Genomic DNA, 20,448 nt, shown 5'->3' on the forward strand with positions numbered 1-20,448 from the left:
TGAAAAATAAACACTGAAGCAATGAGAAAATTTTGGATTCTTCAAAATGTCTTTTGCGATTTTAATATCTTGCTTTCAGTCAACAAGAACCAATTTTGTAAATTTTTACCAAAATGTTTTCTTTGTTTTTCATTGTTTTACTTATGTAGAAAAATCCAGAAACATAGAAATTAAAATTTAGAAAGCAAAACAAACCCAGACTTTTTTCATTTCCAGTTGTAAAGGAGAAAAGGTTTGTATATTGGGGGAAAAAAAAAAAAGATAAATAAAGCTGTAATACATGTTACACTTTGAAACATTCCCTGAAATTTTTGTAGAGTAAGAGCAAGCTGAATAATAGGAAACGGAATAAAATCTAGAACTCCTTTAGTCATTTCAATCACTACATAAAAGTTCACAGACAGTTTCTTGTAGCCTGTGCCCAACTAAACTTGCCCATGGTTTGCAGGTATGGTGTCAATACTGTAATTCTTACTCCCTTCCAGCCTTTCGTTTCTATTTGGAACATCTTCCAGAACATTTTAACTCTTCCTTGACCCTGCAGCGACCCTGTGATTTGCAGCTGACGAAAACTGAAGAAAAGACACGGAATATCATCAGAGGAAACTGAACCTGAAGAGCAAAACCTCTAATGCTGTAAGATGTAAGATTGCCCTCCAGGCTCTAGCAGGTTTTCCACAACTCGCGTAAAGGAGCAGTAGATTGAACTTTGTATACTAGGTATAACCACTAATGAGTAATCTTCAGAAAGTCCATGGGCCTTCAATCTGGATGACATTTGACAGCTCTCACACAAGCTAAGTAAGCAGTGTCCACAACAGAAATGGAAATGGACTGGTCCCTTTTACCTTCCCTTCCCTCTAGGATTTTGTAAAGCGACCTAGAAAGCCACCTTTTCTACCCAAGAAAGATGGACTAACACCTGTGTCTGGGGTGACCTCTGTTCCCATGCGCAATCCCCAACCACAGCAGACCCTGTCCTTATTCCATCCAATTTGTTGGTACCTTCAGAGCAGCCAACCCTTTCCTTTGTCAGTCTCATGATGTCAAAACTCAGTTTTGTTTACTGAAAAGCAGCAGCTGTCTAGTTTTCAGACCATCAGTGCATGCTTAGCTTGTGCCCTTTTTTTCGCTCATACAATAAATAGCCATTTGCACAGGTAGCCCTCCCCTATTTTTGGAGATTGTTCCCCAGCTGTATTACTAGAGAACAAATATCTCTTCCCATATTTTGTCTGTGAGGGCTAAAAAGCCTCAGTTGTCTGATTTACTTGACTGTTACATGACAAATTTACCATTCCTTAGTTTATCCTACTAACCTATCAGCACACCTTTCCCACCAAGTGATAGCAAAACGGCTAACACAGATAGCCAGAAACGTATACAGCGTTTCTGATGGCACCAGTCCCCGAAAACAACCACTAAAAAGATTTGACTGTATTCCAGACACAACCAAGAAAATAAATTAATTAAATTTGTTGAGAAATTTAGGAGGTCTTGAGTTTGGGGTTATGTGTACACTCAACATTGTTTTAATTTATAATAATGTAATCAGGAGATAATATAAGGTTAAATGCTGGCACTTCTAAGATTCACTGTACCTTAGCTCTTGCTGTATTATTTTGATAGAAAGCAGACAGCTAGAGAAAGCAAGCTATGTGCAAGGATTTGTAAGTAACAAAACATTTTTCAGTAGAGATGAGATCCTTCATTAAATCTACTAATCGAGTTACTTGTGCTGAAATATTCTGATGAAATTAAGCATATTCATATTTAGAATAAAAGGGAGAGGAAAATCTGTTGGTTTTCTATTTAATGAGAATGAGAGATGAAAGCATTTCCTTCTCTGAATCATGACAAGGATCTTAAAATATCTTTAATAAATAGAAAATTCTTATCTGCTTTGAGACAATGGTAATGTTGCTGTAATTGTAAATGATAGTTTTTTTTCATTTAAAACATATTTTTAAAATACATTTTTTTGAGATGGAAATATGAAACTTTCTAGTTTAGCAACACTGGAACGAGACATTTATGCAATTCAACCCTTATATTTACTGACAAAGAAGTCAGTCCAATTTAATTACATGATTTTAATTGTAGAGAAAATTTGGCCTAGTAATTTTATTTGTATATTTTCAAGGGCAGAATAGGCTGTTCTCTAAACCTCTATGTAGCTAAGATTTAATACAGAATGTCTAGGGAGAAGAACTGTGTTACTCTGCGTTTGAACAGCACCTGGCACAATGAGAACCTGCTTTATTATCACCAGTGCTGGGCAAAAATGCCCCATTTAAAAACTTAGTAATAGGAATTGACTTCACACTCATCCAAAAGATTGAGCATAGAGTCAGTTTATATGAACACCCCTCTACTTTGGGCACAGACAGTTCTGTTCGTTCAGTGTTTGACTTGCTTGGCACTGAGCGTGAGCAGCTTGAGACAGGCTGGTGCTACAACCCTGGAGACCAGGGTTTGCTCCAGAACTTCAGGTGCATGAAGGAACAGTTTTTTCTGGACAATGGGCCTAGGACATTATTTGGAGGACAGTTTAGGAATCATAGATGGGATTCCTCTGCCACATGTTATGTTCTGGGCTTTTTTGCTGATAGTGCGCAGTTAAAACCTGGCACACCCCTCCCATCCCCTTCCAAGATCTTTCCATCCCCTTCCAAGATCTTTCCATCCCCATGGTCACGTTGAACTTTGCTACTGAACTTGTACAGTACTTCTGGCTGGTATTAAACTGACACTGACTTAACCTGGCAAGGAAAATGTGACAGGACCCAACACAGGCTTCCCCAGGGTATATTAATCTCATATATTTCCCACCTCAGGTTATGAAGAGAATCTCCCAAACTAGCCTGACCAGATGCACTCTTTTCATCTAGCTAACTTTGGGAGAAATTAAGCCCATTCAGGGGTACCTTTCTCTAGATGACACAATCCTGGCTAATCCCAACCCTCACCCTTTTCTGAATTAAGTATATTCTGGAAAGAAATTTTCTCATATTCACTCAAAATGCTGCCACTGGACCAGACAGACCGTTTCTATATATGACTAAGCTTGTCACTTGAGCTGAACTGACATGAGAAGGTCTATGTGTCCAGCACGGCAAGCAGCTTAGCCTCCTGAGTAGAAGTCAAGCCTGATAATTTAGATTTTTTCCACAGCAAGGGTATGCTTGTTGGTTCCTTCAGCATGCTGCATGCCTGATCAAGTCCAAGGTTTGGAAGCATCACCTACCCACATCTGGTTTGTCTTTATACAGTCCCCAAAGCAGCCACATAGTCAGAAACAATCAGGTCGTGCAGCATGCTATGCTTAAACCCTGAGGCTCATTGTTGACTTTAGCAAAGGTACCACTGATCCTACAGACAAGCTACTGCGCAGAGCAAGCGTAAGGAGCAAACCTTAGGATTCAATGAGAAAAGGACATGATTCCAGTGCACCCCTCCAGCTGATTATCTTCTCAGTGCCATCATGCACAGGGGTAGGAAGTGAAGGTTAGTAAAAGGCAACAAGCATCTTCTAGTAATCCCAACAGGTGGCCCACCACCTTATTTATCATTTCTTTAATGATACTTCTAAGACTATGGGCCTCTAGATTCCCATAAAAGGATACCAGAAAACCTCACCCCACCTTCTGTGTTTTCACAGAACCTTGAAGAGAAAATAATGATAAAAAGGAAGAAATAAAATGGAAAAATCATACACTGCAACCACAACTAGAAACATACCTTTTCAATCTCTTGAGTGCTACCTCGGGGCCCTAAAAATGGCATTACTCTGACTTACTATTCAGCTACTCTGTACAAAGACAGCCTGCACAGGAATCCACAGCATTATCCTCTTCCATCTTCTCTGGGTTTAATTTAGTGCAGTGGCAGTGAAGGAGATGGCAGCACAAGTAGAAAATGTAAGGGAAAACGAGACAAGACATTGTGTCTGCCAATTAAATGCGAGTCTGTGCCTAATGTGAACTCCAGAATTGCCCTTTCCAGATTCCACACTTGAAAGCCCTCAGTCATCCACTGAAAGCTCTAAGGTCTTTATACTTATTCTCACATTTCCTCCTTACTCTATCATATGTGTCTATATTATAGGGCTGGGCATAACAACAGAGATATGAACAGTTAGAAAAACAAGTCTTATATTCAATATTGTAATTTTAGACAGGAGTTTTTATTATTTTTTTTATAATTAAATATTTATTATAAATATTTTAAAGCAATGCTCTCAGAGAACAAATACACAATTTCATTCTGACGTAATTCTGGAAACAATATATAGAAGAAAAAAAAGGACAATGAAAATAACGTCCTTAAACTTGAGCCTGTCTCTGTCTTAGGGATAATTGGCCTTTTTCGCACTACAGTTCCTTCACAAACAGGAAAGACACTTCCTATATCCCTCTTCTAAATGGTTTAGTGGCCATGCAGGGACAATGGGTATTATCCTTTGAACTTCAAGCTGTCTTCTAAGGCAACCCACCCATCTGTTTTTTGAAAAGTTATGCAATATTTGAGTAACAGAAAGGTTCTAGCAGCAAGTAGTCAGGTGCAAATGGCAAAACAGGAGAAGACAACTGTCTCACACACTGTGGGCATATCACAGTCCCTATCTCACTCATCCATGTGTTCCACTCCTTTTGCAGGTCATCCCGCTAGCAGAATACCTCAGGAAATGGAGACTGCTCAATCTGGCTAGGGCAGCAGCATCCCTGCCCCCAAGGTTATTTACAGAGCAACACACAGGTGAATGTACGGAAAGAGTTGAACTCCATGGAATGGCAACCAGTTGCATTGATGAAATAAAACAATCCCCATCCTGTGACACAGTGATTAATAGGTGTTAAGGAACTTCAAGAAAGTGGAAAATTCACTCAATAACATACATGCACACAATGGTGAAAGAGGAAACAGGGAACTCCCTGAAAGCAGAAACATCATATCACCACAGACTTGGACAGGGGAAATACTGACTTAGCAAATAAGCAAGAGCGCTAGACAAAGATGGAAGAATCAAAAGCTCCAGTTTCTTCCTTCAGTTATGCCAATGTAAATGCAGAGTCATGCCAGTGGTGTCACTGAGGTTTTCCCAGTGCACAACTGACATAAGTGGGATAAAAAGAGGAATTGTCTCCTGATCCATGGGCTGACTGTTGTGGAGATTCAAAAGGCTGGCTTCAATTTTTTTAGTTTAGACACCATCTGTAGTGTAGGGCATGTCATGCTTGCTTTGGGTCTAGGTTCTTCTGACCTATGGAATGGACAGACCCATATTTCACTGTCTGTCTACGGAGACTGCAAGCATTTGGGGGCATAAATTTCTTCTTCTTATACAAATGGGCACCTCTGGGGGAAGAGAAGCCTTGATTTTAAGTTGGGCCTCTGGGCTTCATTGCAGGACAAAACCAGACTGCATTCCTAAATGAAAGTTGCAGATCTTTTGAGAGGTTCATCCATGACTAGCTGTGGAATTGGTAGGCCACTTATGACATTAGATGAAGAACTTGAGTAGTTTTACTGAGTAGATTAATTTCTGATTCAAATCTCTATAAGTCAGCATTATCTATCATTCCTAGAATTATAGAATCATGGAATTGTTTAGGCTGGGAATGACTTTTAAGATCATCCAGTCCAACCGTAAACCTAGCACTGCCAAGTCCACGAATAAACCATGTCCCTAAGCACCACATCTACATGTATTTTAAATACCTCCAGGGATGGTGACTCAAGCACTTCCCTGAGCAGCCTGTTCCAATGCTTGACAACCCTTTCAGTGAAGAAATTTTTCTTAATATCCAGTCTAAACCCTCCCTGGTGCAACTTGAGCTCTCTCCTCTCGTGCTATCACTGGTTACTTGGGAGAAGAGACCAGCACCCACCTCACCACAATCCCCTTTCAGGCAGTTGCAGAGAGCGATAAGGTCTCCCCTCAGCCTCCTCTTCTCCAGACTGAACACCCCCAGTTCCCTCAGCCGCTCCCCATCAGACTTGTGCTCCAGACCCCTCACCAGCTCCGTTGCCCTTCTCTGGACACGCTCCAGCACCTCAACGTCCTTCTTAGAGTGAGGGGCCCAACTCTGAGCACAGGATTCAAGGTGCGGCCTCACCAGTGCTGAGTCCAGGGGCACGATCCCTGCCCTGCTCCTGCTGGCCACACTAGTGCTGATAGAGGCCAGGACGCTGTTGGCCTTCTTGACTACTTAGGCTCACTGATGGCTCACGTTCAGCTGGATGTTGACCAACGCCCCCAGGTCCTTTTCTGCTGGGCAGCTTTCCAGGTACCATTTCAATTCCTGTTTTGTGGTTGACAGGACTGTACCAGTCTAATCATATGGTACCAATAACCCCTTTAATACACATTCTCAAGTAGAGGAAAGAAATACTCTGTTCCTTTATTCCCTTAAGGGAAATGTTCTGTTCCACCAATGAACTGGGGCACTACAATTTGCAGCCTTTGAGGCAACTTTACTGCAAACTTCAGCTGACATTCAGGTAGTTGCCTTTCAAAATGTGGGTCTATGTGACTGAGGGCATACAAAAAGCTTGATCCAAAACAGCCTTGGCTAGACCATCCTACCCTCTTTCTAAAAAGACTTGCTTTGTTTCCATCTATCTTTCATCGTGAGGATGATGCAGTAATTTGCCTCGTTTATCTTTGTGACATCACACACAGATGAAACAATCATGGCTTTTTCATTAAACCTGTTAACTGTCCTCAGATTGGCTAAGAAATATCACACGGAGATCTTTTTGTGAGAATTTTCAAAGCTCAGATTTTGTTGTTATAGATAGCACAAAAGAGAAAACAAAACAGTGGTAAGTTCCCCTTTTGGGTTTACCTGTTCTTTGAAACCAGAACTGTTGCGAGTCATTAGGCTAGGTGACGACTTGGCAAGCAATTTATTTTATGATCTTGAGAAACGAACACACAATGCAGGAAAAGTAACAGGTTTGAATAATGGAGATTAAACAAGGCCAGCTGGAAGGCTTGTCAGCTCTGCCGCCTGCAGAGGCGGAGATCACTGAAAAGAGGATCTGGAGTGTGGCCAAATGGTTTAATGTTAGGAATCGCAAACTTATACAGAATGACAAGAAAGACAATTTGTTTGTCCTTTCAGACTGCCATTAAAAATTTTTCTAAAAAATCCTTGTAAGTCATAGTAGGTGACAGGGGCATTGTGTAGTTCAATACCGTGCCAGGAGACAAAGACTTGGAAGTGGTCAGTGTCCGTCTGTCAGAGACTGCATCAGAGAAACTGGCTGAGCTATTATGTTTGTGGGAATATCAAAAGAAGAAGGAAACAGTGAAGACAGCAGAGAACAATGACCTTTTGTTCAATACAAAGAATTTAGTACAATTCCTCATCACGGGTCAGTATTGTCAAGAATTTGAATGTAAAGAAAACCTGCAAGGAAATGAGATGGAAGAGAAGGCATGTCTTTTGCCCTTTTTTCAGTTATTTACTCAGACTTCCATGGAAGTCCAAACACTGGGCTGGTAATAAAGAGCCAGGGAAAGCCTCAGGACCTGCTCTGAAGACAATTTTTGAGTACAGAGTGAAAGATGGGGCTTTGTAATGCTTCAGTAGCATTACCTCAGCAGAAAGTGATTCTAACATCCTTCCATCACCAAACCTCCAAGAACAAGAATTGAATGGATACCTTGAGGGCTTGAGGTCTTGCCTGCTTTTGTTGGGATAAACTCAAAGTTATCAGTGTTATGAAGTTTTCATATCTCATACTAATACTGTGTCAGATTCCTTGAATGCCTCTAAAAGGTCTGAAATCGCAAATTCTCCGCCCAAAAATGAGCTAGGATTTGAGCTGTCTGTGTCTTCAATTCATAGGAAGAAAAGTATTTTTCTTGTTTCACTATCCCTGCTAATGTTAACAAACTGTTTGTACCTCTTAGTAAGAGTTTTATATAATATTTTAAAGGTCAGAGTTTGTGGGTAGACGTCTTTGTATAAAATATTAATTTGTGTTGGCAGTACTATCATGAAATACGTTGTTTTTCTGTAACTTCACTAAGTAGCAGGAAGGATATTAGGGTTGGATTCTGCTTCAGATTAAAAAAACATAATCCCCATGCCACTTTATGTAAAAGCTTGTGACTTGCATTTAACTTGGGTTAGCTGATTGACAAATTCACCTTTTTAACTGCTCTACAAATGATTTTTCTTGCAGGACGCAAAGTCTTATGATTTATTTTAGGCTCAGAAAAATTGTAAAAGAAGACTTTCCCATAGTAAGTAGGATTTTGCTGTTCATACACACCTATTGAACAACACTAGATTATTCAAGAACTAAATAATTTTTTTTTTTTAAAGTTTTATTCTCCTTGTTCCAACCTTCAGTTATTTCACGTCTGGTGATGAGTTTAAAAGCATTGCACATGGAACTTTACAGGGAATAGTTGCGGCTTCCTTTGATTTTATAAAGTGCAAATTATAAAAGATCACGTCTATGAAAATGGAAAGTGATGAGCCAGAGTGAAATCCCAGCAAAAACAATCCTCTGGTGTCTTGAAACAAAGGCAGTGTCAGGTGAGTACCTAAGATACCTGTTGGAATGTTTCTGCTAAAGGGACAAAGTCAAAGGTGAGTTATCTTACCTTTGTAAGTAAATATCAGTTGTATTTGAATAATTTTTTACTAACATTTTAAAATGTCAATTTGCTAAGTTTAAAAGTAGTTCTGTTAACAGGGACAGAAACCTTCAAAATATAGTAATTTTGTCAGTGTGTCTGCCTTTAGCAAGATGAGGACTGAACACACATAAACACAAATTAATAAACAATACAAGTCTTCTGGAAAACTGAGTACTTACTTTGATTTTGCTCTAATTATAAAGCCCAAGCCACCGTTCCTTACCACACAATCACAATATTACAGAATTGTTGAGATTGGCAAGGACCTCTGGAGATCATCTAGTCCAACCCCCTGCTCAGAGCAGGGTCAGTTACTACAGGGGACTCAGGGTGTGTCTAGTTGGGTTTTGATATCTCTAAGGACGGAGACTCCACAACTTCTCTGGACAACCTGGTCCAGTGTTCAACCACCTTCTCAGCCAAAAAAAAAAAAAAAAAAAAAAAAAGTTAAAAATGGAATTTTGTGTTTCAGTTTGTGCCTATTGCCTCTTGTCCTGTCAGTGGGCACTACCGAGAAAAATCTGATTCCACCTTCTTTATTCCTTTATTCCCCCCACTATGTGTTTATACACATTGGTAAGATCCCCCTGAACTTTCTCTTCTCCAGGCTGAACAGTCCCAGGTCTTTCAGCCTCTCTTCATATGACAGGTGATCCCGTTCCTTAATTATTTTTGTGGCCCCTTGCTGGACTTGTTGCAGTATGTCCCTGTCTTTCCTGTAGTGGGGCGCCTAGAACTGATCACAGTGCTCCAGATATGACCTCACCAGCGCTATTATTATCAATTCTAGGGATCTAAGTTTGCATTAATGGATAAACTAGTAGACCGATGCCTATCAGTTTTCAAAGAGAAATGCAAATGCACTGACTTCTTTTGTCTCGTCCCTGCTCATTTAATGTCTCGGGGGACACTGAGTACACAGGACCTGTAATTTCAGGGACCTGTCAGTACTGGTGTCTTTTGGACTAAAAATCATAATTCTGGGAGTGGATCATATAAAGCAGGCAGAAAACAGTTCTGAGTGTCTTTGCATTACCCAATAGCAATATCAATCTCTCCTCAACTGTCCTTTGACATGGAAAAGTTGTGTTTAATTGGATTCAGGAGGACTGGCTGGAGGAAGTTCAGATGGGATTCATCCCAGCTAATTATATTCTGTCTTTTTGGTAAGCTTAAAAGGTCAGTTAAACCTCATAAAGCAGATTGTTCTCAGAGCTGTTCCCTCTGTCATTTCCAGTTTTAATTCCTGCATTTGAACACAATTTAGCCTATCTGTACAAATACACAGTACAGTGAGACAGTAAGAGAATTTCTCTGTCCACCAAAATTTATGTACTATGTAGATAATACAAGCAGTATTTAGGAAAAGGAGATTGTTATCTCCATTTTGTAGGTGAGAGATAGAGATAAGAGGTAGATGGTACGATTTTTCAGACTTGCCAGAGATTCTGTATTAGAGTGAGCAGATCCGTCAAGATCTCTTGAGGTTTTGGAAGACATGACCACTACGTGTTCCTCCTCCACATGGTCGAGTTTCATTTCTTTGCTGAAAGCAGTATAGGTTTCCAACACACAGCTGAATTCAAGTACCCTGAGGGTTTAAGTCTGACCAGATCTTGTTGAAAAAAAAGGCTTCACAGAGGGTTGTGGTTTTAATCATCATTACATCCCGTGCCTCTCATCTTTCTGCACCAACTCTAATCTGTGCTGCTGCATCTGCAGATAAGAGTCAGCAGAACCTCTGGTTTTGAAGGATCATCTGAGAAATGAATTCTTTACTTTGAAAGCCTGGAAAGTAGTCTCCTGTGTGTGTCATTAAGCTGTAGTCAAAAGCAGATGCAAGGGTTGGATTATCTGTTGGTGACAGCCTAAATAAAACGCAGTAATCGTTGGGGGGGGTAGGACAGACGACACAACTGCTGTGCAACTGAACCTGAATGAAGAACGACTGTGGCAGAACAGATTCTCCTGTGAAAGTAAGTTTTGGAGTTTCACGTCTCTGCATAGGAAATGAGTGTGAGGACTGTATCCTCCATACCTCCTGCAAGCAAGGATGATGACACTACAAAAGAAAAATTATTTATATTGTGTTTTCACTCTTTCCCATTATTATCCTCACTGCTGGACTAGTACTTTACTTTATCGCTTGGCCCATGGGAAGAAGTGTTGTCTCTCGAGTTTTTTCAGAAGTCCACAGAAATTGATATTACTCTGAAGCTTCCCTTCCAATCACTGACCAGTTTAGACCTACTTATCCCATAAAATGTTTTAAAATGAGAAGAAGAATAACTCCTGTCAGTGTCTCTCAGCGTCTCTCAGCAGTCAGTCACCAGGACAAATGCTGAAGAGGAAAACCAAACACAAAAATTACGTTTCTGAAGGTATTTGTCACCCAGTAATTTCAACCCGAGGAAGCATCCCTTCTGATTACTGACCTGACTGTATACCCTTGACATTTGCGTAGGTGCTACTGGATAATCTAGGCAGCTTGTAGTTGCTGGTTCCTTTCGTTGGGAATTATGTAGTATGTATGATTTCTAGGAATAGGCATTGTGGATAAGCCTTGTTTGTTTTGGCTCTGTTTCTATGGGGATAAACAGAAATAGTGTGATTAATTTCCATTCTGTTGCCATGGTTATTAATAATAATGAGGTGATTATTACTGTACTGTAAACCTTACAGCAATTCCAACGCTGCTATAAAAGAGAGGGAGAAAGAGAAAGAGAGAATTTAAAAAAAAAACAGTGAAAGAGCTGGAGCAGGTCCTTAGCCTGGGCAAATCAGCACTTACACATTGCCTTCGATGAGAGGCAATGAAATAGAAGATGTGTTCTTGGAGAGTCTGGACCTGTAGACAGAGCAATATTAATACAAGAAGTGATAGACGAGAACCTCTCACTGACTTCAGCAGAGCTATGCTGATTTGTACCCGCTGAGATTTGATCAGGATCGAGCAGTAAGGTCCCACCTGGTTCACATCGCCAACAGAAAAACGCCGTGATGTGCTCAGAATTTTCTGGATCAGACTCTATCTTCTTAGTTTCCCTACAAAAAGTGGTAGTGGTATGGGGGGGGTGACAAGTACAGGCGAATAAAAAAAAATAAATTAAAAAAAAGCAATAGCTCTTCCTCCTGGGTGACTAATAAGCAACTCCCACATTCCTGGTACCTGCTCAGCTGGCTCTATCTCATCGCACTAAGTGATTTGTATTCCTTCTGGAGACATTGCCATGGTGTTGGAACAATAAGTAACACTCATTTAATCAGATTGTCCCCGTGGGTGAGATTACATTTTTCAAGGATTCTGCACTCCTAGCTGGGATGTTTTGCAGACTTCCGTCTTTCTGTGTCCTGGTGTAGGTGCAGAAAGCTCACAATTGGCAAATCGCAGCCACTGGGCAGACTTGTTGTTGTTATTTTATGGCTAACTGGGATTCAACATCAGCCTTTTCACACAAGTCTTGGAATGACAGAAACAGGATGAGAAAGTGACTGTTCACATTCTTTCTCCCAAAAGCCACAACCTGGGTTTTGAGGCTGTTAGTTTTCCATGTTTCCTTTTCCAAACCAGGAGAAACTATTTTGCATATTTTTTTTCTTCCTTCCCATAAGTCTCATTTCTGTTTGCAAGTGCAGAGACCACCCTTCCCACCCTATCATTTGTTTTTTACGTGTTTAGGTTGCCAGCCTTTGGCAAGGCAAAAATCAGAGCCTAGCTGCTTCCCAGCTGCTTGTTAGCTGAGGTTCCTTCCAAGCAAAGAGGACAGCAGGTCATAAGTTAGCACTGTCTGTCAAATGTTCACATAGAGCCAAGGTGAAAAAAAACCCCAAACATGGCTGTGCAAAGATTTGAGTGAGATGGGGCTGTCAAGCGTTTTCCTCTTCAGATAGGCCTGTGTGTTTACCTCCAGACCACGCAATGGCCCAGTGCCAGTGGGGAAGAGCATCATCACCTCCTGAGAACACATGGCAGACTGGATGCAAGTCACTTTTCCTCTGCAGACAGGCTTCATTGTGGGCACCCACTGCACTTTGCTGTGGGACTGCTCAGGCTTTAAAAAAAGATCCTACAAGCCAAACGTGCAAGAGCAACCAAGAAGGGCAGAAGGTAAAGTGTCGGTCCCTTCTCTAGTCACCAGACCAAAGTTGACAGCTGGTTGACAAATGATGCCCTCCAGTGTGGGTGGCTGCAAGAGGGGGACTCGTGCCTCTCATCAGTACATGCTGCTTGTGTGAGGGGAAAGGCAGGGACTTTCTGAAACCCATAGAAAAAATGAGGCTAAGACCCTCTCTACTTCCACCTCTCCACCTCCAGGCACCCTTGAATGCATTCAGAGGACCAGGATGGGGTATGGAAAGCTGCAGAATGAGAGGGTATCTGTGTCTAAGGCTAAAGCAAGAAGGTTACCTCCAGTGGTACAGCCCATCAGTGCTGGTATTGATGGCACAAGACCCTGAATATCTCTTTTTTTGGAGGTGTGTGTTAGCTACAGCTTCCTCCCACTCCTGTTAAACCTCTCGCTTGCCCTCTGTCTCACGGTGAAACTGCTGTGGCGTGTGTCCAGGTACCCCTCTGACCCACAACATCATATGAAGGCCAGGGATTCCATTCAGAGGCACAGTTAAGGTTGTGTTATTGTCTTTCTCGGACGTCAAAACACAATGTCAGAAACTCCCCAACAGGTATAAGGCAGATTAAAGATTCTCCTGTTTTTGTTACAGGAGTGTGGTAAAGCGGGAGACAGGTTATATCACTGTGCAATGCAAATGTGACATCTATCCGCACGCAGAGAAATGAAGGGCAGAGTCATGTCTGAGTCTTCCTCTCCTTTCTGCAGACCCAAAATGTGTGTTTGATGGTCCATGTGGGGACACAGCTCTTGTCAGGATGGACCTGTAACTTAAAAAGCCTAGAAAACAAATAGACCAGGAGAAGGACAGTAAAGAGAGATTAATTTTTAAACCATGAAGGACCACGCTGCAGTGAAATCCTCAAGAACAGCAAATAAAAGGCATGGGTATTTAGAAGTGGTGGTGTAGCTCCTGCTTGCTCACAAGTACGTACCACTACTTACTACACGCCCACATGCAAGCACATGTGAACAAGCAAACACGCATTGCAGGCAGGCACACACGCACACTCTGCCTTTTGTAATAACAACTCTGTTTTGTGGTGAGTGTGTGGAAATGGGAGAGACTCGCAGCGTATTTCATTTGAAAAGGAAGAAAAAAAAAAAAAATTTCCAAACCAACTTTTCAGAGCAATCCTTTCTAAACCATGCAGCATGATCCTTTCTCTGGTTGGGATGGGGGAGGGAAGGGGATGGGGAGAAAAAGAAAAAGGGGAGGGGGGAGGACAAGTTCGTGGTTAGATGGGAGCTCCCACCCATTTCCTTTCCTTGCCCTTCCCAGGCATGTCAGAGCCGGGAGCCAAGACAAATCAAACTCTCAGGAGCTTGCAGACAGACAGCACCACTTACCGAGAGCATAATTGCAGCCCTCGGAGGAGCCTGAGGGAGGGGATGAGCGTGGAAAAAAAATTAAGAAGGGGGCAGTGCCCTCTGCTGCCAAAGTAAAGCTGTCGATGTGGAGGATTTCCAGGAGAGAAGCGAGCGGGATGCAGTGAGACGGGGCCTCCGAGAGTTTGCAAGTAAATAATCAGAGCACATGGCAAGGGGAGGAAAGTTGACCGAGGTTCATCTAAGGTCAGCAGGGTTCATCTGAGGCCTCTCCCCCCCCTGCTCAGCTTACTAAAAAGTGAAATGGGTATGATTATGCCTATTGCCCTCACGTAGGCATTAGCCTGGTTTCGTTAGCATGGGCAAGCTGAGGTCGTTGGAGGAGAAGTGGAAAGAGCTGCTGTTGCTAAGGAAAACTGACTGCAGAGCAGCAAAACTCCTGTGGTGGGTACGTCTGGGGCTTGCGGTTGCTGCTGTGACAAAGCCTAGCGAGGTCCAAACAGCGCAACCAGAGAAGGGCAGGTTCCCATCCTCACTTCGCCGGATGGAGATTGTGGGGCCATGAGACTAAGGTCAGGGTCCATGCCGCCTAACTTTAGCCCTCTGAGTGCTCATCATCCTGCTTGTTCCTTGAAAAGAGAGAGCCTGAATCCACCAGCCATCCCAGACCAGGATGAACTGATATCCAGAGGAGAGCAAGGGTGTCAGATGTCCCCCTTCTCCTATTCCAAGTGTCCCTTACAAGGGCTCTCTAATCCAGAAGAGGCAGCCTGCCTGCAAACCAAAGAATTTCAGTTCTTTTTGTCTTCTAAAACTTCTCCAAACCCTGCAATCCCCTCTCCCTTCTCTCTCAGCCTGTGGCTTTTCTCTTTACAGCATGAACCCATTTACTTGTATTGCAGTTATTGATATGAGCTTTCTCCTCAGCTACTACAGCGCTGAGCAAAGTGTACTCGACTCCTTAGGGAGCAAAGGGACAATTTGCATCATCAGGGCAACATAATACAGGGCTGATACATCAGCCCCTGCTCACTGGCGTGTAACTTCAGCCATAGTTTACCAAGCCAGGGGAAATTCTAGTGTAATAAACAAGTCTATCAGCTCTGGCACTGACCATCCTGAATAACACAGCATTTTGCTAACATATGTCTATGATATAAAATAGTAAGTATAATAGCATAAATAATCTTGGATATAACAGAAATATGTATTTAGCATGTGTATAGCTGTATATGAGTGAGGTCTTGCTAATATTATTGTCTGTTCAGTCTTGGATGTAACCAGATTCACATTTTCAAGATCTTTTTCTTGACACCTGGTGAGTAAAACCATTTCTTCAGCAGGTATTAGAGGCAGACATGATGTCCAATGAGCTTTTGGAAAACCATCAGTTACCAGCAGAAGTGCAACAGATTTGTAGAGAATTTGAGATAAGTCACACAGGACATTGAGAAAAAAAAAACTCTTGAAAACATTTGGGAACAAATTTCGTCAGATGTCAGGACTAACACATGTGGAGCTGATGGTCTGACTGACCCAGGAAGAAATCTCCAGTCTGATCTTGCTGTCATTAGGAGGAGGAAAGCCTGAAAATCTACCAAATTTTCTAATGGAGGAAATACTCCAATGCACAGGTATAATCAGGTAAACCCCTTATTTTCATATCCTTATTATCATTATCTCAATCACTAACCCCTTTCAGTCAAAGTTTTCCACTTTCTTACCTTTCACAACTGTCACATCACTGGCCTTCTCCTGTCCTGCTTCTTCTCTTGATTCCACCATGCCTTCAGACCTTCAAGTTTCTTGTCTTGCTGCACACCTATCCAGCTACAGATGGGGTGAGAGGACTCTGAGGGTTGTTCTCTTTCTCTTCTCACTAGACTTGCACTAGGAAGGGAGCCTGGTCTATAAGCTGCATTAAAAATACCCTGTTGCTTTTGCCCTCTGTCAAATCTGAGCTGGTAGCACTCATCACTCTTTTAGAGGTCACTAGACAAACATACCTCTACAGAGCCTGAAAGAGATTCTTCCCCCCCCCCTCCCCAGTTTTCTGTTAGACTGAGTCATCAGTCAGGACACCCTGAATTTTCCTCTTCCCTCCTTCTCTCCCAGTCAGTATCCCACTCCCCCTCGTGACATATGCCTTAACTGGTGTAACTCTATGCAGTATCAGCCAAGAGAGGTTGTGTACCCAATAAAGAGGCACTGAAGACCCTGCAAGATGGAGAAAGTGGGGTCTTCCTGCTGTAACCACAGTCTCTCAGCTGGTATGAGACTCATTTAGTCATAATATAGATGCCTAAAGTTAACACTTAACAGACCATCCCTTCCATGTCATGTTTTCTATAAAAGCAGAACTGGTATCCTGCACCCAGAAGATCTCTATGTGCAAAGTAGAAGACAAGGCACAGATGGGTGCTGTTGAAATTGAGGGTTGCAGAACGAGGTAGGATAGGAACCGGAATTCCTGCTTCAAGGGCAATTCTGAAATTTCAGGTAACGTCTGTTTTGTTCTGAAATGGAATGTGAGCAAAGCCATGAAATTTCAGAACACTGCCTGTTCATCAAAGTCGACATGATGAATACTGAATAAGCAGCTTTGGGAGTTAAAGCAACTGCAGCTAGAGCTTATGTTCACACCTGTACCCTAGCAGTTCATATGCTCTGTGGGATCGGTTTCATGCAGATGGAAAGACAAGGAAGAACATAAAATCCCAACCTGTAGTTCACACTTCTTTCTCACTCATGGATATCTTCAGAACCATGCTTGGTGACAGGCCAGAGAAGAGGATTCTCAAGTTTTGGTGCTATTGCATGGCATCTCCACTGCAGGTCATGTAAGGACATCAAGATAAGTTGAAGTATGGGAACATACCTTCTCAGAGGGCTCTATTAAGTGTAGGACTTACTAGCTGTTATGAAAGACCAAGGATATTCTAATACTCTGTGACTCCATGTATTAGCCATAGTTGTCCTCTGGACAATAGGTCAGTACATAGAGTCATGTATTGGGTGAAAGATCACAGTGCTGCACTACCTATTTATTACTCCTTGAAGTAACCAAGGCTCTTCCTGACACTGAAGGGAACGAGCAGCTGGCTCCCACTTACTATGCAGACACAAAATATGGCTTTTGAGTCCATTAGCTGGGTGGAGGGTAGATGTGGTAGGGGCGGGGGTATGTGTGTGCATCTGTGTCTGCGTGTACAGGGGGTCTACCAGTAGGTGCTACCAGACGTGTCATGGGTTGATAGTTGATTTCCTGCAGCTTCACTGCTTTGAGAAGTCAACTTATTTGAGAACCATGTGTTCAGGTTGTGTTTATCTTGAAGCATGCAGCAGACTGCACCTGGCAGGATTGGGGTCTGGAGGGGGGACTGAAAGGAGGTAGAATAATTTGCAGAAGTGTCAGGCTGAAGACAGTCCAGTGACTGCAGTTACGGTAGGAAGCGTCTCTTGCAGCATAGGATTTGATGGGGTGACATCCCCTATTCATGCCTCTTTCCTGTCTCCCTCCTTTATACACAACCACAATGGGAATAGATAAGTACATGAAGCCATATTAAAATTGTCTTCACTGGCTTGAGTGAACAGAATGAGCCTCTTCTCTTTTTTTCCAGGATCCGACATTAAATCCACTGACCGCAGCCTGAATCACCTGCTAGCAAGTACTGTCACAGACATATTTTCTTTTCCACAGCATGCAAACGTTGGCCAAACCTTGTTTAGCAGCAGTCATGGAGGGTAAACTACGGCCTTTTGCTTGGCTTTTCCCAAGTTCTCTTCTCCAGAGGTGCTGCCTTCACTTCAGGGTACCCTAAGCAACTCTTAGACCGAGCTGGAGTGGTGCTTCCATGTGTCGCTTCACAGAACCTTCTCCAGGGCAGACCTAGGGTGATGCAAAGTTGCTTGCTGGCCTTTTTCCTTGCCACCTAGAATGCAATAATTACCCCCAATTAGGGCATACCTAAATACTCTAAAGGGACTGTTCTGCAGTGCTGCCGGATTTTTGTTTCATCATTACTCACGCAAGAGTACTGGGCAGCACAAAATCCCTCTCTCAGTGATAAAAAAATCTGTATGGCATCCATTTCATCAAGTCTTACAGCATGGATATCATACCCATTAACATCAACTTCTGATTCTCCCCTTATTCTTTCCTTAACATGCGTAAAGGAGAAATAGTGGACAGTGTTTGTTTGTGGTTTTTTGCTCAGAGGAAAAAAGTCCTAGTGCAAGAACAGTCTTGAATGGCTCACACAGCAATGACCATTGGATAGCTTGTTTGGAAATTCCAGCAAATGGTCCTGGCAAAACAGAGTTTTGGAAAATAACAAGGAAAGGCACAGGATGCAACGTCATGATATATCCCCATATAAAACAGCCTTGAAAGGCTGGAAAAGCGTTGGCATATCCCTTCTGTTGAAAAGACAATAGCAATGAGGGCTTGGCATAATCTTCCCTGGAAAAACATGGAAACTAGACATAAGAGCAAAAGTTCTGGCAGCACCATGTTTTCCCTCAGCCGCCAAGAGCTAGCGGTATTTGGAACACACTACAGCAAAATATAAAATATATATATTCGACAAAGGAGAAAGTGGTATGATTTTTTTCCCTTGTTTCAAAAAGGAGCAAAGAACAGCTTGTTACAGCTTCTCCTGGAGCTGTGTCAAGGGAAAGTAGTTAATGGTCTGTTACTATCACTGTACAAATACTCATCAATCGCGTTCGTAGGTGGCAGACTCCCATTATGTTAGATGCTGTACAAACACCAAATTAAAAAAGGAGGGTGTCTGTAAAGAAAGCGCAAAGACCCAGCTCATTAAACCAGAATCTTTGATGTGGGAGGGCTGCATTGTACAGGATCATATAAATACATCTGGAGCTTCGAGATGTATGCCAGAGAGAAGATCAGAGGGCTCAGCTTGGAGTGGGGAGAGCCAGGAGTGGAGAGCTTTGGGTGGGAAGCTAACACAACGCCCCACTGCAGTACAGGACCACAGCTGGCACTGCGTATTTCAAGATTTCCCACAACAAATGCTGTCAGTAGTTGGATTTTTCATCAGAACAACAGGTTGGACCTGATGCATGGGGCCCTGTAACAGCAGCAACATCACAGCCCTGTGTACAAGTTACAGGGCACTGGCCTAGCGCAGAGGAGAAGGGTCAGGGATGCATCTTATACTGTGTGTGGGAGACTGGGGTGGACTACTAAAGCCTTTGGAAGATGGGGGTTTGCTATCATTGAATAATGTTTAGGGTCTCTGTTTTATTAGTATTGTGAGAGAAAAACTCAATTTAATCTACTTTCCCTCTGGAGTACGATTTAGGATTAATGCTGATCTCACAGGACATTGACCGATAAAACAGGAGAGGTGCTGGCACATGGTAATGTGAGGAAAACAGGAGTTTCTCTGCTGTTACCCTTTTGGTCTCAACACTACAGGATGCCCAGCATTTCAAAAGCCCTGTACTGTGTCAGTTCTGGATCCTGGTTTTCTGCAATGCTCTTTGCTGCTGAGTTCGGTGAAAATCACCTTTGGGACCTTTTACGGTACAGCTGAGTCTTCAAAGGTCTCATGTGGTACCTGCTCTTCAAAAGGAGTAAGGCACTTTCTTACCTTTGAGGTCCTGGGTCTAAGCACCTTCATGGACTTTCCTGCCAGTTAGTAAAAAGGGGAATATTTCAAGCCCTCCCTGCCTGACCCTTTTTCCATGAAAACCTCACCCTCACCTTTCTTCGTATTTGCTTGATCACTCCAGTTACAGCTGATGACCATCCATTCCCCAGGAGACTCAAGACAGGGCTGGAAACCCAAGTCATAGTTTCTCCACCGATCTGGGATAGAAAAGAGTTACACCAGTTGCTTTTGGCTGCTCAGTGTGCAACTTGGCTGCAGCCACATTTCCGTGGCTTGTTCTCACCCGCCTGTCTTAGCTCTGACACCTCTTTTTTTTGCCTCTTACCAGCCCACCTGACTTTGTTTTTGCCTTGTGGGATCCTTGCCCTGTTTGTACATGCAGTGGTAGGCACTGTGGCTTCCCACTCTCTTGTCTTGCACTTGGGACTGATTCATTCCTTGGCTTCTCTGGTTTTTCATCTTGGCTTTTCTTGACTATCATATTTGGCCACTGCCTCTTAAAAATCAGGTCCAATAGCCTGAGTCCCTCACTCAACCTCAGCATTCATCAGACAGGACAAACCCTGAAGCAGAGTTTTTGTTCATTTTCCCCAAATGAAGACAAAATGAATTTGATAAGAAATTTTAGGTGAACTGCCCTCACATAGGTGATCACAGGATGACATGAAGTCATCACATGGCT

Source organism: Phaethon aethereus (assembly GCF_964289735.1).
Source record: "Phaethon aethereus genome assembly, chromosome: 2".
Classification (NCBI taxonomy): domain Eukaryota; kingdom Metazoa; phylum Chordata; class Aves; order Phaethontiformes; family Phaethontidae; genus Phaethon; species Phaethon aethereus.